Genomic DNA, 24,253 nt, shown 5'->3' with positions numbered 1-24,253 from the left:
CTTTATCCCTTAACTAAACTTCAAAGCCAGCAATTCAGTGTACATTGAAGGATACTTTCCAGTAACTTTTGATGAGGAGTCTGCACAGATTTTTAAAGGGTATGTATAAACCAACTAGTTTTCTCCATCTTTTGCATCCTTGATTTAGAGGTCTCTGGCCTCAGGCACAGGAGGGTAGAAATGAGTTACTTTCAGGCAGACGGGAGAAGCACACAAGTACAGGTAAGTTGCAATACTAGGAGGTAAAGTGGTTTGTAGTAAAATGTCTTAAAAATTCCTGAATACCCCCAGCTTTAATTGTTTAGATCAACGTTGCAGTGTGGCACGTATTTAAACAAGAGCAATCTTTATACAATGTCATTTTCAGTTTATAACAAAGTTAATGGATGCTTTGTAGAAGCATTGTTATACAAAATTGACAGGATAGAGTCATAGAGGCATACGGCGTGGAAACAGGCCCATCGGCCCAACTTGCCCACACAGACTAACATGTCCCATCTGCACCAGTCCCACCTGCCTGCATTTGGCCCATAACCCTCTAAACCTATCTTATCCATGTACCCGTCTAAATGGTTCTTAAACGTTGCAACAGCACCTCCCTCAACTATCTCCTCTGGCAGCTCATTCCATATGTCATAAGGTCATAAGAGATAGGAGCAGAATTAAGCCATTCAGCTCATCAAGTCTACTCCGCCATTCAATCATGGCTGATCTATCTCTTCCTCCTAACCCCATTTTCCTGCCTTCTCTCCATAACCCCTGACACCCGCACTAATCAAGAATCTATCTATCTCTGCCTTAAAAATGGCCATGGACGGCTTCCACAGCCTTCTGTGGCAAAGAATTCCACAGATTCTCCACCCTCTGACTAAATAAATTCCTCCTAATCTCCTTCCTAAAGGAATGTCCTTTAATTCTGAGGTTATGACCTCTGGTCCTAGACTCTCCCACTAGTGAAAACATCCTTTCCACATCCACTCATTCCAAGCCTTTCACTATTCGATACTTTTCAATGAGGTCCCCCTCATTCTTCTAAACTCCAGCGAGTACAAGCCCAGTGTAATCAAATGCTCAATTTCCCCACCACCCTTTATGTAAAAAAAAAGTTTCCCCTCAGGTTACAACTAAATCTTCCCCCCTGCCCACCCCCATCCCCCACTAATCTGAAGAAGGGTCTCGACTCGAAACGTCACCCATTCCTTCTCTCCAGAGATGCTGCCTGTCCCGCTGAGTTACTCCAGCATTTTGTGTCTCCCCACCTTAAACCTATGTCCTCTGGAGATATGTGGCATGAAGATTGCTTACAAAATGGGTTTTTTTCTGAGCTTTTTTTCTGAAAAGAGAAAAGAGAGGAAGAGAAGTGGAGATGTGCAAAAGTATGAGAATTACATTTCAAATCTTGAATTCCAGGTTGCTAAATCTCTGGGTGTCAGTGGTGGAGCATTTAAAATCGTAAAGAGTAGCTAGTATTGATTTCCAGAAAAGTGGCAGACTATAGGCCCCAATCAGCAACAATGGTGCTGGTGTTGAGAGATGGTCAGGAGCTTTAAGTTCCTCGGCATAAATATCGTCAACAATTTGTCCTGGACCATCGGCATTGAAGCTGCAGCCAAAAAAAGCAAACCAATTCTCAACTTGTCATCACACAACTGTTTGCCAATCGCGAGCAAATTTTAGTGCCATAGCAGGAGCGTTCTCGTCGCGGTCCCTGTCAGATTCTACAAGTATCTGCGAATCCTGCTACCACACCACCACACACTGTATCTTCACGGTGATTTTTGAATTTCCATTGGCCACGACTCAGAAGAGCAGCCATTAGAAACAGTAGAAAGATATGTTCAGGATTGTTCATGATCACAGAGGCATCAACATTAATGACTGGGAGATATTAGCTGTTAACAGCTTGGCATCCCCCCCCCCCCCCCCTCCCTGCTCCATCAATGTACATGGTCATTCAAGGTGCACGCTTTCAGGTGCATGTGGAATGGTCATTGGCAGAGAAGGAAGAAGGAGACCAACCTGGGGCACAAATCCCACTCCACGGGCAATATTATGCTCCCAATTCTGAAGAGTATATACATCAAGAATTTGATTCTCAGAGACTGAAATACATGGAAGAGCACAAATAGGCCAGAGGGCAAGAGGTCCCCAACATCCGACGACAGGAGGCCTCAGTAAGATTCATAGAGGATGAGAATTTTGAAATGAAATTGTTGCTCAGCAGGGAACTAATGGATGTTTATAAATGCAGATGATGGATGAACTCAAGTTTGGGCAACAGCAATTAGGAAGAATTTAGTTCAGTTTTGGAAGATAGGAGTCTGGCCAGATGAACACTGGAATTGTCGATTATGAGATAACTAAGATATGAATGAGCTTTCAATTGCTTTTTATCAGTGTTTTAATTGCTAATATTTTGCAACCATACTTGTTAGTTGAAATAAGATAATCCATCTTTTTATTCTCTTTTAAACCAACTCAACCTATTTCATTTAAGAAATTTAAAAAAGCACAATTTATGTCACATGTTGTAATACCCTTCATTGAAATGAAGTTACATTTCAATTTAACTGCTGTGTGCAACACTTGTAACCTATTTTGTTTACTTCAATAGTTCTGTGCTTTTTTCTTGAAGAGTTCAGTTATTGCAGTAAACAAGAACAAAACTCGAATGTCAGCCAACAACCCTATGCAGCATGATGACATTTGAGTTGATTGCCAAGATGACCAGGAGGTAGATCGATACAGGAGGTAGATCGATAATCTGGTTGAGTGTTGCCACAACAACAATCTTGCTCTCAACGTTAGCAAGACCAAGGAACTGATTGTTGATTTCACGAGGAGAAAGCAAAGGGGTCATGCACTTGTCTTCATTGGAAGAACAGTGGTGGAGAGAGTCAATAGCTTAAAGTTTCTGGACGTACATACCTGATTGATGCAATTGCAAAGAAAGCTCACAGCCGCCTCTATTTCTTCAGAAGTATGAGGAGATTTGGCATGTTGCCGAAAACTGTGTTGAACTTCTGCAAGTGTATGGTGGGTATGGTGGTGCATACTGACTCGTTGCAGCATAGCCTGGTCCGGTAAGTCAAATGCACAAGAACAAAGGAGGCTGCAGAACCTGGTGGACATTGCCCAGTCCATCATGGGTGCATACCTCCCCACCATCAAAGGAATCTCCAGGAAGCGTTTCCTCAAGAAGGCAACTAATATTATCAAAGCACCTCATACCCTGACCATGCTCTCATTTCACTGTTACCATCGGGAAGAAGGTACAGATGCTTAGAACCATAAACTCCCAGGTTCAAGACCGGCTGCTTTTCACTATCAGGGACTTGAGTCACCTTGCACAATCCAAACCACAACCTTGTCTCAATCACCTCAAACCTATTGAACCACTGTAGATTTTGTTTTATTATGGTTGATCTAAGTTTTTTTCACTGTACCTCGGTATATGTGACAATAAACTAAACTAATACTTGTGTTTTGAACTATTGTAGTCTAGTTTACTTAGAATAACTCCTAATTTATTGTATATGTATTGTTATTGTTGCATCTAATGTTTTGGTTCATATCCAATGCATCTAGAGTCAGAGTCACACAGCAAGGAAACAGTCCCTTCAGCCCACCTTGTCCGTGCTAACCAAATTGCTACATGGGACAAGTCTCATAGTCCTCTAAACCTATCCTATCCATATATCTGTTCAAAGTCTTTAAAATGTCATAACTGTATCCATTTCTGTAGGTTCCGATGGCAACTCATTCCAGATACTGGCTACCTACTGAGTGAAAACTTTGCCCATGAGATCCTTATTACATTTCTCCCCTCTCACTTTAAGTCGATGCACTCTAGTTTTAGAATCCTCTACCCTTAATAAAATGCTCTGAGTGTTCACTTTATCCATGCCCCTCTCGAACTTGCACCCCCCCCCCATGAAGTCAACCCTCAGCCTCCTGTACTCCAAATAAAAAAGTCCCAGCCTGTCCAATCACTCCCTATAACTTGAGCCTGACGGCTAGTGACATCCTGGTGAATCTCTTCTGCACCTTTTTGAATTTAAGGGCATCCTTCCTGCAGCTTGGTGCCCAAAACTGCACATGGTACCTCCAAGTGTGGTCTCACCAACGACTTGTACAGCAGCATCATGATGAGCCAAATTTTGTACTCAAAGTTTTTTATCTTTGCCACTAGTCATGGATGTTTTGACATTCTATAATGTGAGACTTCAGGAAAAGCAGTGGAATGCACAGCATTCTCAAGGAAAGGATGAATCAGTCCCTCAGCACAGAGTGCACATCAGTCACCAGAGCGTCAGTGGCCAATGGTGGCCAAAGTATAGTCTTGATGGTTTTTTTTGTGGAGCAAAACCAGGGCTTAATTTTACTTTTTAATAGAGCTGGAAAATTACACAAAAGTCAGACGGTCCTTATGGGTTGTTTCTGTAACATTATGTTGACCTTTCTTTTTGCCTATACATTGCCCTCCATAATGTTTGGGACAAAGACCCATCATTTATTTATTTGCCTCTGTACTCCACAATTTGAGATTTGTAATAGAAAAAATCGCAAGTGCACATTGTCAGATTTTAGTAAAGGCCATGTAGAAATTACAGCAGTGTTTATACATAGTCCCCCCCATTTCAGGGCACCATAATGTTTGGGACACAGAAATGTCATGTAAATGAAAGTAGTCATGTTTTGCATATCCTTTGCATGCAATGACTGCTTGAAGTCTGCGATTCATGGACATCACCAGTTGCTGGGTGTCTTCTCTGGTGATGCTCTGCCAGGCCTGTATTGCAGCCATCTTTAGTTTATGCTTATTTTGGGGGCTAGTCCCCTTCAGTTTTCTCTTCAGCACATCAAATGGGTCCAATCGGGTGATTGACCTGGCCACTCAAGAATTGACCATTTTTTAGCTTTGTAAAACTCCTTTGTTGCTTTAGCAGCATGTTTGGGACCATTGTCTTGTTGTAGAATGAACCGCCGGCCAATGAGTTTTGAGGCATTTGTTTGAACTTGAGCAGATAGGATGTGTCTATACACTTCAGAATTCATTGCTACTACCATCAGCAGTTGTATGATCAATGAAGATAAGTAAGTCAGCACCTTCAGCAGCCATACATGCCCAGGCCATAACACCCCCACCACCGTGTTTTACAGATGAGGTGGTATGCTTTGGATCTTGGGCAGTTCCTTCTCTCCTCCATACGTTGCTCTTGCCATCACTCTGATATGTTAATCTTCATCTCATCTATCCACAAGACCTTTTTTCTATCTGTCCACAAGATCTTTTAAATACTTCCTGGCAAACTGTAACGTGGCCATCCTATTTTTGCGGCTAACCAGTGGTTTGCATCTCGCAGTGTAGCCTCTGTATTTCTGTTCATGAAGTCTTCTACGGACAGTGGTCATTGACAAATCCACACCTGACCCCTGAGGAGTGTTTCTGATCAGTCGGACAGGTGTTTGGGGATTTTTCTTTATTATGGAGAGTATTCTTCTGTCATCAGCTGTGGAGGTCTTCCTTAGCCTGCCAGTCCCTTTGCGATTAGTAAGCTCTCCAGTGCTCCCTTTCTTCTTAATGATGTTCCAGACAGTTGATTTTGGTAAGCCTAAGGTTTGGCTGATGTCTTGAACAGTTTTCTTCTTGTTTCTCAGTCTCATAATGGCTTCTTTGACTTTCATTGGCACAACTCTGGTCCTCGTGTTGTTAAACAGCAATAAAAGTTTCCAAAGGTGATGGAAAGACTGGAGGAAAGTCTGGGTGCTGAGAGCTCTATCATATGTGCATTAAGGATGCAATTAAACACATCTGAACAATTACAAACGCCTGTGAAGCCATGTGTCCCAAACATTATGGTGCCCTGAAATGGGGGGACTATGTATAAACACAGCTGTAATTTCCACATGGTGAAACCAAAATGTATAAAAATGGCCTTTACTAAAATCTGACAATGTGCACTTTAAACCGATGTGATTTTATTTCTATTACAAATCTCAAATTGTGGAGTACAGAGGGAAATAAATAAATGAAGGGTCTTTGTCCCACGCATAATGGAGGGCACTGTATATCTCCATCGTAAAGCTTATCACATTGGTGTAGAGATTTATGCATTCTTAATTAGAAATAAAATGATGCAGTGAAGTACTGGTACATGATCCACTTCTCCCAAGAAAGAGAACATTGGAAGATTTGATCCAGTGCTAATTCGGAGAATGCTTTTTAGGAAAACATATGTAAGATGCTTTCCATTATTGGATGCACCAAGGACTGCTCGGGGCTGGACTGCTCAGTGTTGAATGGGTGAGTATTTGTACAGAACATAGTCAAATAACAGGGAAAGCCCAGCCAACCGAAAATCATCAAGCCTTGATGCTCAGAGAAATATAACAGATCTTAACTACTCATCCTTGGCCCTCACTCCTCCCTTCTCACCCAAAGTTGACATGTAATTTTCTGGGAGAGGCAAAACTGTAAGATTGATCATGTTTCAAATGTTTCCTCAGACAATCAAGCCAGTCCTATGTGCTATGATTAAGTCTATGCAACTGCAAAGGCACTAACCTCTAACCAAGTTTCAGCTTCCTTATGAATACTTTCAAAAGGCAAAATATTCTTCTGGGAAAGAAAAACAATGCTTAACACATTTCCTCTTCCTGGTTATTTATAGATTCAACACATGCTCCCTGGTCTTCAATCTGTCAAACTGAAATGAACTATTGCAAGGCAAGAATAGTATTGATTTTAATGATTCATTGTACTGCGGCCAACCCTCTACATCACACTGCTCTGTCGTAGGTTTGATGGTCGGGGAAGCATAACTTGTGGTTATTCAAGCTAAAACAATTCAATCTAGTTTGCAATTATGGTCAGATACCTTAATTTTACTGATAACCTTTGCAAATCAGGACCACCAGCGAAAATTGTATCACGCACTATCACACACAGTATCTAAAGCCACTGACAATAACAATGTGTTTTCTCATATTCACTTTATGCAAGATGACGACCTGATACAGTGGAACAAATAACCTGTACTTCCATCTGTTGCCTTGCATTCACCATTACTACAAATTTTTACCAGTTAAAATAACTTTATTTTTTCTGTGTCAGTGACTTTGTGACAAACGATTTGCTACCTACCAAATTAAAATGGGGATCGAAATATGTTCTTATTCTTCAAAACATAGATACAGTACATTGTGCAAATTTTACTTTCCTTTTTAAATTTGACTGTCTTGAAAGGAATTTAATTCTGCAAGCAGGCTACAAAGATCAAACGGTCATAAAACTAAAGAAAGAGGACATTTTGGATGTCCCAGAATGGAAAGTCTCATCTTGTAAGCAGCTGTGGTGGGGATGGAGGAATTGGGAGAAGGGGATCGCATCTTTGCAGGAGGCAGGATGGGAGGAACGGTCGTCTGGATAACTGGGAGTAGTTATGTGGTAGACATCAGTCGATAGGCTGTCTCTTGTGATGGAGACAGAGAGATCAAGAAAGGGGAGATAGGTGGCAGAGAAACTCCAGCTGAATTTCACAACAGGGTGGAAGTTAGTGGTGAAGTTAATTAAATCAATGTTTTCTGTACGGGTGCAGGAGGAAGCACTGCTGCAGTCGTCGATATAGCGGAGAAAGGGGAGAATTTTAAGAACTGAGACAAGTATCTGGTCAGGAAACACAAGTATCTGGTCATGAAACTTTTTGTTGAAAGATGACTGCAGGAATGAAGTCTTTAAGTTGTGCTTTCGGCTGTTAGAAATAAATTTGATGTACCATCAAAGAGCTGTTATTCTTGAGAAAAAGAAAGCCATAATGTGACTTTGTAAACTTTGTGAAAAATGTGTTAAAAATAAATCACAATGCTAACAAAAAATGGCCAGTGTTTTTGAGGTCAGAGTCGTACATTTTAAATGCCCAGGTTTGAAGGATAAGTTGCATGTAAACGCCTCACTCCTTAGCACCCTCTCCATTGAATAGACCAGCCGAGAATCGTTATGTTGCATTGACAGGGGTTCTTCTTCTCGAGAGTTGAGCCCCACTGAGAATGTAAATTGACATCATGAGAAATGCCTGCAACACAAGAATCAACTCTGTTTGAGATGTTGAATGTGTGCTCATGGGACAGTTCAGGAAGAAAAAAACAGAGTGTTTCAGCGAAGCTGAACATGGTGTATTATGCCAGGCAACTTGGAGGTTTGACAGTGTGATTAATGGTACTATTTTTTCCTCGGGTATTTGTTGGCAGGTTGATAGTTATTATTCAGAGGTTTGGGCACCTAGTCTGTGTTTTTATGCTGTCTTTCCATGTTTCCATGCTTGATTTAAACATAAGGCAGATGATAGATAAAACCTTCCAGTGGTCATTGAACTATTTTATAATAGTTTCAGCTATTTTTATTTAGGAAGTTTGGGTGCCTGGCTCCGTGTGGCTGGATTTCAAGCAAATACTCTCTTTTGAGGACACTTTGTTGGGCAAATTTGTCTTCTTAAAATAAGAGAAGCAAAGTACTGGAGCAATCCAGGCAGCATCTCTGGGGAACAAGGATAGGTGACGTTTTGGGGCTGGACCCTTCTTTAGACTTAGAAATAGGAAAGAGAGAGTCTAAAGAAGGGTCCCAACCCAAAACATCGTCCATGCATGTTCCCCAGAGATGCTGCCTGACCTGCTGAATTGCTCCAGCACTCAGCGTCTTTTGTTTTAAGAAAGAAAACAAGTTAGTTTTAGGTGGTGGGGAAAGTGTAGGAAGGTGACGGATGGGATAATGGAGATATCTCTGATGCGATGAGACCAGATTAATCGCCACTTCACCTGGAAAGACTGTTTAGCACCATGGTAGTGGAAGTGGAAGACGAGCAAGGATGAATGCTGCACTTCTAGTAATTGTCCAAAACAAAAGAGTTTGAAGATGGGGAATTGTATGTGGGAAAAAAGAGCAGACCAGGGAATCATGAATGGAGTGATTCCTTAGAAATGCTGAAAGGGAAGGGGAAGGGAATGGGTGTCTGGAGGTGGAATCTTGGAATCTTTCCTCCCCACCTATTGTTGTGCACTTCTTCCAATGTAGCCTAATGCTTGCAGTGCTCAGTAAGTGACCTTCTCTTCACTGGAGAAATCAGACACAGGTTGGGTGATTGTCCAATGCAAACTTGAGGAACAACACCTCATCCTCAGACTGGACATGTTGTAGCCTGCAGAACCCAATATTAATTTTTACAACTTTTGATTACTCACTTTTTCCTTCTGTTTGTCTCAGAACTAACTTTTATTGTTTCACATCATTTTGGCTTAGTTTCTCTTTTTAAACTTTTTGCATATTCTGGTGCACAGGGTATGCTCTATAGCCTTAACATTAGGAATATATTATATGGACAAAGAAACCTAATCCTATCTTAATTGCTCCTTGACTAGCATATTATGCAATCTGATCTCATCTTCTCAAAGATATTCCCTTTTGTTGCAAACATTCCTCCATGATTCAAAGTTCCAAAATTCAATATTGAGTTCTGCGACATTTTTTCTTACCTAAAACGAACATTGTTTCGCTCTTTCAAGTTCCGACAGGGTCCCAGACCCAAGAGGTTAACTTTCTTTTTCCGCACATGCTGCCGAACTTGCTGAAGGCTTCCAGCGCTTCTGTTATATTGCAGATTTGTAGCATCTACAGTTGTTTTTTTTTTCATTTGAATTGATTGCCACTGCAGCAATGGGAGGGGCACAATGGTGTTTTGCCTGTCAGAGACAGAGGGAGGGCAGCGTTACGTCCCATTTACAGTGTATCCTTCCTCTTTACGTCCCATTTACAGTGTATCCTTCCTCTTTGTTCAAGGTAAAGGTACAACACTGATAAAAAACTATAATAAACATCTGTTCCCACTGAACATTAAATTTGGGAGATAATCTGGCCATTTTTTTTTTAACGTGCCTTTACTTTGCATCAAATTTCAAAGAGGTTTGCTCAAAAAGAGTTCTTAAAATTGATCATGGGTTAAGGGCTAAGGCAGAAGTTTGGATGTTTAGATTATTTGGTGTTACTGATCTGATTTAAATTCATTGGCTATTTTCTCTGGAATACAGAATCCATTCCTGCCTCTCTGAATGTGAATGCCTTAAGCATGGTTTTTAATTAAAAAAAAGATTTTGCTTGTTCTCATATGAGAACAGGGTAGATGTTACCAGTTGGTACAATGTGCAGCTACACGGTGATAGCTGAATAATGAGGAGAATGAGTGATGGAAGGGCAGAAAAACCTTGACAGGACATTCATCTCAGAACTTTGGTACATTCGTCAGATCATCAAGTTTCTTGTAGTGTAGGATAGTTATACGGACTCGGAATAGTGTAATAACACTCGGTCTCTCTGAAGAATATTGACCCGAAACATTACCCATTCCTTCTCTCCAGAGATGCTGCCTGTCCTGCTGAGTTACTCCAGCTTTTTTGTGTCCATCCTCGATCTCTTTCCTGTCTCCATCCTGATGATTTGAGTGTCTGAGTCAATGGATTAATTGTTGCCCTCCTTGGATGTTAAATCCCATGGTATACCTTTGATGCTGCACACTTAGAAACTAGACCAGCTGCCATCTTCTTGCTTCTCGACACCATTGATGCATGCATTTCAGCAGAGCCAGTTCCCACCATTTAGGGAAGGTTAGCAGATTTCAACCTCTTTGCCTCGCCAGGAGTAGACAAATTGGCCAATTCTTGGACTTCTGCCCAGGGCAGCTAAACCAGCATCGCAGCTCCTTGAGACTCCATCATAATTTATCATTCTCTACTGTCCCACTGTACTTGGAATTGAATTGTTACTTGCTTATTATAACATAGACAGAGGCTGTCGATTAGAAAGAGGTCATTGAGCTTTTTGGTCAGGATACTGGATGCAACAGTAATTTTAGTATATGTTCTTCTTACAGACATTTACCTGAAATGTGACTTGATCTACCCAAGTCCTCACAGTACTCACAGACGAATGTTAAATATGTCATATTATCGTCACGGAGAGCATGAGGATTGCCTTGATGTTCTCGTGTCTAATTATTACATCTCTAAAATTAATGAAACAAATAACCTGATCATTTTTACGAAGCTATTTGTGGGAATTGAATGTCGTAAACTTTCTGTCGTTGTTTCTTGCGTTTCAACCATACCTCAGTGAGTGAAAATCTCTTTGTGAGATCCAGAAAGGGATGTGAAGGACATCTTACTTTGCCACCAGTCTGAAGAAGGAGCCAGACCCGAAATATTACCTATCCATGTTTTCCAGAGCTGCCACCTGACCCGCTGAGTTATTCCAGCACTTTGTTTCCTTTTTTTTTTGTAAACCAGCATCTGCAGTTCCTCGTTTCTGCATCTTACTTTTTTCCCTCTTCTCCACCGAAAAAAGAACAAATCTCACGGACTATTTATCAGCCTGTCTGCCATCTCACTGATTTGAAAGCAGCAGCTGTTAAACTGTGACCTGATCACAGCAATAATGGTGTTGAGATAAGAAGCCAGTCTGTGTGAGCAGAGGTGGGAGACACGTTAAGATAGTTTTCAAGCAGCTTCATTACTCTTGATTTCCATCCAAGCTAAGGATCAATAGGCTGGATGGAAGAAATGTACCCTGGCCGGAGTCATTCTTGTCAAAGATTTTGATAGTTAACCGTTAATTATTGCATCTCCAGGACATCATTATGTGTCCACAGGGAAACATCCTTTGTTCAACTGTCTGAACTTGCTACATTATAGCACCGTTGTAGAAACAAGGAACTGCAGATGCTGGTTGAGCAAAGAAAGACACAAAATGCTGGAGTAACTCAGCGGGTCAGGTAGCATCACTGAAGGCCATGAATGGGTGACACTTTAAAGAAGGGTCTTGATCGAAACATCACCTATCTATGTTCTCCAGTGATGCTGCCTGACCCGCTGAGTTACTTCAGCATTTGTGTCATTCCTTGGGAACACATTTTTTTTAACGGGTAAATAGCAAATTGAAAGTAATTCTGCACATGTGTTTGTACACAGTTGCGATAAACTGCATTTATTTCAACGTCGAACAATCCCTGTTCCGGGCGTACACTGGCCCCATCCCTGAACTCTACCTCTGCTACATCGACGACTGCATTGGTGCTACCTCGTGTACCCATGCAGAACTCACTGACTTCATACACTTCACTTCCAATTTCCATCCTGCCCTTAAATATACCTGGACTATCTCCGACATCTCCCTCCCGTTTCTGGACCTCACTATCTCCATCACAGGAGACAGACTGACATCTACAATAAACCCACTGGCTCGCACAGCTATCTGGACTACACTTCTTCCCGCCCGGTCTCCTGCAAAAAGTCTACCCCTACTCCCAATTCCTCAGTCTACGCCGCATCTGTGCCCGGGATGAGGTGTTTCACACTAGAGCATCAGAGATGTCCTTATTCTGCAGGAAACGGGGCTTCCCCTCTTCCATTATAGATGAGGCTCTCATTAGGGTGTCTTCTACATCCCGCAGCTCCGCTCTTGCTCCCCCTCCCCCCATTTGTAACAAGGACAGAATCCCCCTCGTTCTTACCTTCCACCCCACCAGCCAGCGTATCCAACAAATCATCCGCCAACATTTCCGTCACCTACAACGGGACCCCACCACTGGCCATAACTTCCCATCCCCTCCCCTTTCTGCGTTACGCAGAGACCGTTCGCTCCGTAACTCCCTGGTGCACTCGTCCCTTCCTACCCAAACCACCCCATCCCCGGGCACTTTCCCCTGCAACCACAGGAGATGCAACACCTGTCCCTTTACCTCCCCCCTCAACTCCATCCAAGGACACAAACAGTCTTTCCAGGTGAGACAAAGGTTCACCTGCACCTCCTCCAATCTCATCTATTGCATTCGCTGCTCTAGATGTCAACTTCTTTACATCGGCGAAACCAAAAGCAGGCTCGGCGATCGCTTCGCTCAACACCTGCGCTCAGTCCACCTTAACCAATCTGATCAACTGGTGGCTGAGCACTTTAACTCCCCCTCCCATTCCCAGTCTGACCTTTCTGTCATGGGCCTCCTCCAGTGCCATAGTGAGGCCCACCGGAAATTGGAGGAACAACACCTCATATTTCGCCTGGGCCGTTTGCAGCCCAGTGGTATGAACATCGACTTCTCCAACTTTAGATAGTTCCTCTGTCCATCTCTTCCCCTCCCCCTTCCAAGTTCTCCCTCTATCTTCCTGTCTCCACCTATATCTTTCCTTTGTCCCGCCCCCCTGACATCAGTCTGAAGAAGGGTCTCGACCCGAAACGTCGCCCATTCCTTCTCTCCTGAGATGCTGCCTGACCTGCTGAGTTACTCCAGCATTTTGTGAATAAATACCTTCGATTTGTACCAGCATCTGCAGTTATTTTCTTACACTAACAGGTGAGGTGGATGATCTATGGGGGTATGGATTGGCTCAGGACTGGGATTTTATAGCCATTGCAGAAATGTGGCTGAAAGAATAGAAGCATTGGCAGCTCAATGGTCCAGGGTAAAGGTACTCCAGGTGTGATTGAGATGCTGGTAAGAGAGGATGGAGCCTTTTTGATAAGGGAGGACATAACTACCTTGCTTCGACAGGTTATTCCTGTGGGATCATCTACTGAGACTCCATGAGTAGAACTTAGAAACAGAAAGGGAATGAGTTAGACAGTGTGGTTAAGATAGTGTTTGGCACATTTGTCTTTATTGGGAAGGTATTAGTACTAAGGCTGAGACGTCATAATGCAGCAGTGCAAGTTGTTAGTGAGACCACACTTGGAGTACTGTGTGCAGTTGAAATTGGCCTATTATAGGAAGGATGTCATTATATTGGAAAGGGTGCAGAAAAAAATCAGCAAGATGTTACCTGCACTGAGGACTTGAATTAGAGGGAGGCTAGATAGGCTGAGACTTTTTTGCTGTACAGCGTACAAAGCAGAGGGGCGATCTTATTGAGGTGTACAACATCATGAGGGGCATGGTTAAAGTGAACGTTCACTGTCTTTTTCTTAGGGTGAAGGAATCTAATATTTAAGAGCATAGGTTTATGGTGAGAGAGATTTAAAAGGAAACTCCCGGGCAGCCTTTTTACTCAGAAGATACTCAGAGGATGTGGAGTAAGCTGCCAGAGGAAACTATATAAATGGATACAATCACGGTTTTCATAAGATATTCTGAGAGACACATGGATAAGAAGGGTTCAGATGGATGTGGGAAAAATGCAGGCGAATGGGACTGGCCCAGCATGCCTTGTTTGGCATGGACAAGGTGGGCTGAAGGTTCCGTTTACATGTTATATAGCTCTGACTCTTTGACATTGCTTGTTGATGTTTTTGTCCCTTGTGAAATTGGATTGAGTACTTATTACAATTCAACCTACTGTTGTTGTTGTTTGCGTGCTTTATTTACTACACGTTGGAGTACACATTGCTACACGTTATTTGCTGTGCTGGGCGGCACAGTGACACAGCGGTAGAGTTGCTGCCTTACACCACCAGAGCATGAATCCAATGACTCTAACAAACAGATGTACCATAGAGAACATACTGTTGGGTTGCATCGCAGCTTGCTTTCGGAACAGCTTTGTCCAAGATCGCAAGAAATAGCAGATAGATGTAGATGATTGTTTGAAGATTCTTGCCATTGAGGGAGTGCAACATAGATTCACCAGGTTAATTCCCAGGATGGCAGGACTGACATATGGTGAAAGAATGGATCGACTGGGCTTATATTCACTGGAATTTAGAAGGATGAGAGGGGATCTAAGAGAAACATATAAAATTATTTAGGGATTGGGCAGGTTAGATGCAGGAAAAATGTTCCCGATGTTGGGGGGGTCCAGAACCAGGGGTCACAGTTTAAGAATGAGGGGGGAGGCTCAGTCCTGTAACTATGTCCTCAACTGCTTTCGGGTTGCGTGATTGGGTGCATGAACCTCAGTGTGATGCTTGGGCTTTGATGATAAAGCTTTGAGGTTTAAATTTTGAGGTTTATGGTCATAGCTCTGACAAGAGGGATAGGAATTAATATCCCAAATCTTAAAGCAGTGGTTTTGATTACAGTCAGGTTGGACAACATTGCAAATGCTCAGGAAAAAACTGCTTTGGTTTGAATATTGTTGTAAATCTTCCACAATTTATCCATAATTATCAAAAAAGATAAAACATTCAATTTTTCATTTTCAATTCTTGAATAAGTTGCTATTATTTGCTTGCTTCTGGATAACACGTTGCAGAATGTGTTTAGCTTTACATGTGCTGTTTCATCTCTCTGTTTTTGAACATTGTGATTGATATCAGTGTCTTTATTTAATGACGTGGTGTCACAAATGTTGAGGTATGAATTTAATGCATGAAGCACTGCAATGAATTTCTGAGTTCTAAGACATTCCTGGAAATGGAGATGAGGATCAAATCCGCCTACTTTGTTTTGTGGAGAGTAAACAGGTGCATTCAAAGGGTTTTGCGCTTGTAGGATTTCTTACATTTCTGTCATACCTTTGTTCAATAAAAACAAAAGGGCGTTTAATACAGTATATAATACTGATATCATTAAGGACTAATAGTATTCTGCAACACTGGATGAGTGGTGACAGGAGGAGCAAATGCTCATATTGTCAAATTCCTGATCACAAAATCCATGATTCACATCCACTGATTTTGCAATCGAGTCAAAAGAATTTTCTCAATCACTTTGCCTAGTGTGTTGAAATTCTCAACGCTTAACATTGGACGTTTTCCTGAAAAGCTTTATTCAGTAAACAAATAATTTCTCTCAAAATCCAATGATGGACAAACACTATACAACACTTCTTAATTTGAATCTCTGTCTGAGGCCAGTAATAATAAGGTACACTCCATGTTAATATTCCCAGAGCAATGTATGGCAATTGTTTTGACAGCATCAGTTGTGCAGCAATAGCTGGATTGATTAAGGTTGAACTTCGGTTAAGTTGTGTTGATTAGAATTTGCAGACAGACACTACCTTCCCAGCGCATGATGTGTCAGATTGTATATTGCCTAGATTACTGTATATTGCCTCAGTTAATTTTTAATATGTGTGTTTCAATTACTTGTTTGGTCATTACTGTCACTTCTCTTTAAAAAAGATGCTGCCCCATTGCTGACCTGCATTGGGTCAGTTGAAATATTAGATAGCGACTGTCTGCTGCCGGATAATACTGTTTAGTTTAGTTTAGAGAAACAGCATAGAAACAGGCCCTTCAGTCCACCGGGACCATGCCGACCAGCGATCACCAGCACACTGGTTCTATCTTACACACTAGAGACAATTCACGGATGTCAATTAACGTACAAACCTGCATGTCTTTGGAACCTAGAAGAGTGGTGGAGCAGGGCAGACAGAGCATAGCAGTCCTAGGTGAACACAGGTGAATGGGATTTTTGACGGGTGGATAGTTGGACAAAGGACAGAGATGGCACACACAAGATGTGAGACAAAAGGATTAGAGAGTTGTGAATTGTGTAGCTAGATTGACGGGATGCAAATTGTTTAGGAATGCAGGTAATAGTATTCTGCAACACTGGATGAGTGGTGTCAGGAGGAACAAATGCTCATATTGTCAAATTCCTGATCACAGAATCCATCATTCACCACCACTGATTTGCAATTGAGTCAAACGATTTTGCAATTGAATCAAAAGAAATTTCTCAATTCTTTGCCTAAAATGTCCAAAGTTAAGCATTGAGAAATTCAACGGACTCGGCAGGGGAAGGAGAGGTGCAAGTTCAGCCAGGCTCAGAGGAAGAGGTTCATACCATTAGGTTGTAAGCTGCCCAAGTGAAATATGAGGTGCTGTTCCTTCAGATTGTTTGTAACCTCACTCCGGCAATGGAGGAGGCCCAGGACAGAATGGTCAGTATAGGAGTGGGAAGGGGAGTTAAAATGGTCAGCAACCAGGAGTTCCCTCAGCCCATGGCAAAATGGGCGTGGAGTCTACACTTAGCCTCACTGATGTACAGGAGACCACATAGGGAACACTGGATATAGCAGATGAGGTTGGAGGAGGTGCCTGAAACTCTGACTCATTTGGAAGAACTGTTGGGTTCCCTGGATGGCTGTGAGGGAGGAGGTATGGTGGGCAGGTGTTCCATCTCCTGCGGTTGCAGGGGAAAGTACTTGGGGAGGGGATGATTTGAGTGTGAAGGGAAGAGTGAACCAAGGGGGGAATGGTTTCTGCAGAAAGTGGAAAGGGGTTGGGGTGGGAAGATGTGACTGGTTGTGGGATCACTTTGGAGGTGACGGAAATGATGAAAGATGATGTGGAGAGTGATACGGTGAAAACATGTTCTGTCTGGGACGAGGGGAAGCAAGAGCAGAACTATGGGATTCCAGGGTGGAAATGCCAAAGACTATAGCGCAGAGCTTTAAGGTGAGTGTAGGTAAGTTCAAAGAACGTGCAGGGCAAGTATTTTCCACAGTAATCAGACCTGGAATGTGTTGCAAAGGGGGGTGGTGGAAGTAGATACATCAGTTGCATTTAAGAAGATTATAGATCGGCACATGGATATGCAGAGAATGGAGGGATATGGATATGCAGGAAGAGGAAATTAAATTTTCATTGTGTTCGGCATGGATATTGTGGGTTGAAAGGCCTGCTCCTGTTCTGTGCTGTTCAATGCTGTATGAGGCAAAAACCCTCATTGCATTTGAAAAGTACTTTGGTGTGCAGTTGAAGAGTTGTTACGCTCTGGGTTATCCACCAAATTCTGGAAAATGAGATGAGCCTGGGGAGCTGTATTTTGACCAACAGGAAAAGGAAGGGCTGAAACAAATGTTTGTTTATTCCAGTAGCTCCTTTAGACTTACAGAAGGGGTTCAACAGTGAGATCCCACAAGGATCAGTGCTGTTTTGTAGCATTGTTCACATCATATATTAGTAACTTGGGGGAAGGACATGAATACATGCCAATCAAATTTGTGGATGACACCAACATTTGTGGGAAGGCAAATTGTTCATAGGTTATCGGAGCAGAATTAGGCCATTTGGTCCATCATGTCAACGCCGCCATTCAATCATGGCTGAGCAATCTTACCCTCTCAACCCCATTCTCCAGCCTTCTCCCTAAAGCCCCTTCCCCCCGTGTTCACACAAATTGTGAGAAGGATGCAGAGGTCATATAGGTCATGTAAATGGGCAAATGATTGTCGAAGAGAGTATAATGCGGGAAAATGCAACGTTGTTCATTTTGGGAGGAACTTTCCAATTCCTCGCGGCCTTCATTTAATTCAGGTTCATGCAGTGTATCCATCTGGGATTGCTGCATAGGTGTATGACTTTCCATTTGGATGCTGGTGCTCGCAGCTAATCCTCCATGGAAAGAGATCTGACAAGAACCTAAGGATTATATGAACAAATGTTATTAAAAAAAAAGAAAATATTTTTGCTTTGCGTGAGGTGTATGTGAATTTTAATGCTGCTTCAAGTCATAATCACTTTTCAGACATCAAATTGGAGCTTTAAATTTACTCAAATTTTACATGTTTGGTTTTGACATTTCCTCTAAAAAATGTTTTGACATGCAGTGGATTTTGAAATATATTTGTTTTTATCATTCTTAAAAACTTTGATATTTCAATTCTGATCGCATGTCTCTGTTCCAATTATAATTTTGTGCTTCATAGAACAATAGTTCAAATTGTATTCTTGATAGCCCAGGCATCACTCCCACAGTTGCATGGACATTTTATGGTTGTAAATCATCAACTTCTATATCGTCAAGGACGTGATGAAATGGAGTTGTCTGTTAGCGACTGCTTGGCCTCCTGGTGGATATGTGACATATCCTATCTGGCCGTCCAGCTCAGGATGTTGTAGAACTAGCCCCAAACTTGAGTGATTCAAGCCACAGAGGGAAAGATCACATATACAGGCATCTTACCTCCAGCACATTCAATGCAGTTTAGTTTAGAGATGCAGCAAGGAAACAGGCCATTCGGTGCACCACTGATTCCTGTACACTATTATTATTCTACACACTGGGGACGATTTACAATCTTCACCAAAGCCAATTAACCTACAAGCCTGTACATTTTTGGAGCATGGGAGGAAACCGGAGCACCTGGGGAAAACAGATGCAGTCACGGAGAGAACGTACAGTGCCCTCCATTATGTTTGGGACAAAGACCCATCATTTATTTATTTGCCTCTGTACTCCACAATTTGAGATTTATAATAGAAAAAATCACATGTGGTTAAAGAGCACATTGTCAGATTTTAATAAAGGCCATTTTTATACATTTTGGTTTCACCATGTAGAAATTACAGCAGTGTTTGTACATAGTCCCCCCATTTCAGGACACCATAATTTTTGGGACACAGCAATGTCATTTAACTGAAAGTAGTCAAGTTTAGTATTTTGTTGCATATCCTTTGCCTGCAATGACTGCTTGAAGTCTGCGATTCATGGACATCACCAGTTGCTGGGTGTCTTCTCTGGTGATGCTCTGCCAGGCCTGTATTGCAGCCATCTTTAGCTTATGCTTGTTTTGGGGGCTAGCCCCCTTCAGTTTTCTCTTCAGCATATAAATGGTATGCTCAATTGGGTTCAGATCGGGTGATTGACTTGGCCACTCAAGAATTGACCATTTTTTAGCTTTGTAAAACTCCTTTGTTGCTTTAGCAGTATGTTTGGGATCATTGTCTTGCTGTAGAATGAACCGCCGGCCAATGAGTTTTGAGGCATTTGTTTGAACTTCAAACAAATGTCTATACACTTCAGAATTCATTATGCTGCTACCATCAGCAGTTGTATCATCCATTAAGTTAAGTGGGCCAGTACCTTCAGCAGCCATACTTGCCCAGGCCATAACACCCCCACCACTGTGTTTCACAGATGAGGTGGTATGCTTTGGATCTTGGGCAGTTCCTTCTCTCCTCCATACTTTGCCCTTGCCATCTCTCTGATATGTTAATCTTTGTCTCATCTGTCCACAACACCTTTTTCCAGAACAGTAGTTGTTCTTTTAAGTACTTCTTGGCAAACTGTAACCTGGCCATCCTATTTTTGTGGCTAACCAGTTGTTTGCATCTTGCAGTGTAGCTTCTGTATTTCTGTTCATGAAGTCTTCTGCGGGCAATGGTCATTCACAAATCCACACCTGACTCCTGAAGAGTGTTTCTGATCTGTCAGACAGATATTTGGGGGTATTTCTTTATTGTAGAGAGTATTCTTCTGTCATCAGCTGTGGAGGTCTTCCTTGGCCTGCAAGTCCCTTTGGGATTAATAAGCTCACCAGTGCTCTCTTTCTTCTTAATGATGTTCCAGACAGTCGATTTTGGTAAGCCTAAGGTTTGGCTGATGTCTCGAACAGTTTTATTCTTGTTTCTCAGTCTCACAATGGCTTCTTTGACTTTCATTGGCACAAATTTGGTCCTCATGTTGATAAACTGCAATAAAAGTTTCCCAAGGTGATGGAAAGACTGGAGGAAAGTCTAAGTGCTGAGAGCTCTCTTGTCCCTGCATTAAGGCGGCATTTAAACACACCTGAGCAATTACAAACACCTGCGAAGCCATGTGTCCCAAACGTTATGGTGTCCTGAAATGGGGGGACAATATATAAACAGAGCTGTAATTTCTACATGGCGAAACCAAAATTTATAAAAATACCCTTTCATAAAATCTGACAATGTGCACTCTAACCACATGTGATTTTTTCTATTACAAATCTCAAATTGTGGAGTACAGAGGCAAGCAAATAAATTATGGGTCTTTGTCCCAAACATTTTGGAGGGCACTGTACACACACTGTACAAACAGCACCTGTGGTCAGGATCGAACCAGGATTGGTGCTGTAAGTCAGCAACTCTACTGTTGCACCGCTGTGCCGAATCATCTGCATACCTGCAAGAAACGTCTAGTGCAGTTTTGTTTAAAACCTGCCGCCAAGTACAAGTACGATCCTACCCATAAATTAAAATTTGTGCTTTTTAACTTGCTGATGCTCTTTGTGCAAATTCTTCGGTGGACCTGATGTGCTATTGGCTTCATTTTTACTGCATGCCAAATGTTAGTTGGAGTTGATGTCTGTCAGCAGCCATAATCAGAAAAGGGGATTTCTATCCCCAACGTCACCATATCTTTGTGAATGGCTTTTCTCGGGCTCGGCAATGAGTACCATTGTTTTGCAATTGTCACAAAATTTTGTGTCCTTACCTTTAGTAGGAAGTAATTCTCTGTTGCAAGTTGGAAGGCCATATCCTTGCAGCCAATTGCCATGATCCTTTACCTTTTGTAAAAGATCCGCCCCTCTTCTGATTTTCTGCATGTACAGTGATATGTTCCAGGTGACTGCTCAGTGCCACTAATCCCTGCTTCACGTGAAGGTGAAAGAGATGTGTCTTCTGCATGCTCCATTATCAGCTTGCGTGATTCCTAGCCAATGTCTCTTGAATTAAGAGTGTGATTTGTATCCTTTCTGAATGTATTTATTAAAATGAATGGCTTCTTTTTCAGATTGATTGGAATCAATATAGCTGAGGTGCTACAGTCATGAATTAAAGTCAAGAAGAGCTCATTCACTTGCCATTTCCAACAATCACAACTCTGGGCTTTTCTTCCCCCTTTTGCTTTTTTATTCCACTCTCCAAGGACACTTTTTTTCCATTGTACCCTCGGGAATCTGTGCAGAGGCTTTGAGGTCAAATTTCTGTTCATCTCATCAGAATTATAAATGTTTCTGCACTAGTTGACTTGACTTGCACATTATTTTTGGGTTGATGTGTACTCATCATTTTTTTTGTGGCACAGAAAGCCTTTTCCTTTCAATATCAGACACTGTTGAAGGTTAGTCCTGGGACCCCTGGGATCAGGTCAATGCTTTATATTCCAGTTGAGAGCCTATCACCAGGAAAAGATGGAATATAACATATTCAAGATGAAAAAGGGTTAAAACTATGTGGAATGATTGAAAATAAAATAATTTATAGGTGAATGCAAATTTAAAAGACAAATAGTGAAACATACTTTTTTAGTAATTGTGTAAATGGAAGTAAAGGATAGGATTTGTACATTAATTGTTGAATGTAGAATCAATTATTTTGTGGAATTCATTATTGTGCGGTGTGTAGCAGGGAAGGGTTTATGCCACTTAAGACGTTAAAAATGTTTGCCATGCAAACTTTTGAACTAAAATATGGGAAAGAGCTGGTATAGGGAATCATGGGAGATTGCCTGTGCGGCAGTGCGGATTAGCACGGATATCATAATTGCTTTCTGTGCTGAAATCTCCGAGCAGAGGTTGTTCCGGAATTGTCACCATCTTTCGGTGAGGTTCAGATGTTTCATGCTTGCAGGATCCATGTGTACAGGATTATTTTCCACTCTGCACAGCCGCAATTTCTGTGTCCTTTAAGTGATGCAGTCAGACACAAGGGTCCATCTTCTGCAACAGTCACCACCAGTTGCAAAAACATTGATAAGTTTTGATAAGAAAAATGCAATGTATTGTCATTTTGTTGAGCTCCAGGTGGCATTTATCAGCAATACGTTCCAATCCTTCCACATTGAGAAACCCTGTGCTTTTTTCTGTTTGACTGTGTAAACTATCCTTATTTTCATTCATGTCATGTTTTAAAATGCTTTATAAAACATGACATATTTGTGAAGAAAATAATTTCTGTTTCGTTATATTAGAATAACACACTGAGAGTTGTGAGGTTCAAAGCGAATATGAGAGCGTTTTTTTAGAGTTTTGGTTTTGCACTGTCAATGTATTCTATTGGATTATTTTAAAAAGCTTTTGGTCTCATCAGCATTCCTCAGTGAAGAAAGTTATTTTCCAGTCCGGCTAAATATAATTCCAGACGGAAAAATATAAGTGGCAAATAGGAATGGTCAATGCACAACATCGATATCTTTTGAATAAATACCTTTTTGAGGAGGCCATATTGTTTTTTAAAATTTGTTTTGATCTGTGTTGTTCGCAGCAGAATTCTGTGCTTGAGGAACTGAGGAGGAATGAATGAATGAATGCACTTCAACAATTTACAGTCAAATTGTGCCTAATACAAAGACAAATGTCTCAAGGCACTTCATAGGAGCGAATATCAACCTACAGAATTTGACACTGAGCCACAGAATTAAATATTGAGACAGGTAATCAAAAGCTTTGTCAGAGAGGTTTTAAGGGGCGACTTAGAGAATGAGAGGCAGAGGACAGGAAAGGTTTAGCCAGAGAAATCCAGAGCTGAAGAACTTGGCAGCTGAATGGGGAGCTGCCAGTAGTGGAGTGAAGAAAACTGAGGCTGTTCCAAACTTGACACCTGAACGTTATCTTTTGTCACCAGATTTTCATTCCTATCTCAGTGGATTTAGCTCTTCACTGTAATTTGTCATTTTCAAATAATCTTGAAAATGCTTTTTCCACTCTACTCGCTTCTCCATGAGATTTACTGGATGGGATGCATAGTGTTGTACTTGTGACCTGCTGTTCAGAGTCTGATGCAAATTATTGTGAAGCGCGGTCTCTTCACAGAATTTGTTACGAGTTGTCATCATCCATCTAATGTAGAAGGGAATAAATCAACTAGATATCCAACAACTAGGTTGAATATTGGACACAATATTTTCTCAGTTCATGTGCAGGATATTCCAATTGAATTATCCTCTTAAAAGAAACAGTTAAAAAGCAGCAGATTATGGAATGATCAAGTTTGTTCAGGCCCACGCACACAGCATGCTCTTAATGCAGTGATGTGCCTGGTTGCTTTGTTCACCTGGATATGCATCTTCCATACGGTTCACAGTAGATCATTCCAAATCACCATTGCAGAACTAACCTTGTGGCCACTGCTTGCCGTCTGTTCCTCCAGCAGTGAATGGCGACCCATCCCCAGAGATTTGAAGCAACATTATTCTGTATCCATACAATTCCAGCCTCTTACTTTTGAGATAGCAAATTTGCCAAAATCAACTACTGTGGTGATTTACAGCAATTAAAACTTTAAAGCACCTGTAATTACTTTTTGGTAGACCTGGCAATACTGCATCTCCTTTTACTGCCCAGGAGAACATTGTACTACAGCTGCCCTGGTGAAATTAATTAAGCAATACCTGTGATTTTTTAAGCATGGGAAATCCATATTTTTATTCCTTGAAGCGTCATCATCCATCTAATGTAGAAGGGAATAAATCAACTAGATATCCAACAACTAGGTTGAATATTGGACACAATATTTTCTCAGTTCATGTGCAGGATATTCCAATTGAATTATCCTCTTAAAAGAAACAGTTAAAAAGCA

At 41.6% G+C, this 24,253-nt stretch overlaps 1 protein-coding gene across 4 annotated transcripts in view; it reads left to right on the top strand.

The window, feature by feature from the left end:
• tsnare1 (T-SNARE Domain Containing 1) overlaps nt 1-24,253 on the top strand; it is a 574,772-nt gene that overhangs the window by 72,981 nt on the left and 477,538 nt on the right. Inside the window, exon 1 of one of the 4 annotated variants that reach the window (XM_078398599.1) lies at nt 23,000-23,108. The exons of the other annotated variants lie outside the window; for them this stretch is intronic. The gene's annotated coding sequence lies outside the window, so the exon portion shown is untranslated. Of the gene's footprint in view, nt 1-22,999; nt 23,109-24,253 lie in introns of those variants that run through there. 4 annotated transcript variants of the gene reach the window in all.

This window comes from Rhinoraja longicauda, chromosome 4 (genome assembly GCF_053455715.1).
Source record: "Rhinoraja longicauda isolate Sanriku21f chromosome 4, sRhiLon1.1, whole genome shotgun sequence".
NCBI lineage: Eukaryota > Metazoa > Chordata > Chondrichthyes > Rajiformes > Arhynchobatidae > Rhinoraja > Rhinoraja longicauda.
The sequence above is the reverse complement of the archived record's forward strand: the minus strand, read 5'-3'. Positions and strand labels throughout refer to the sequence as shown.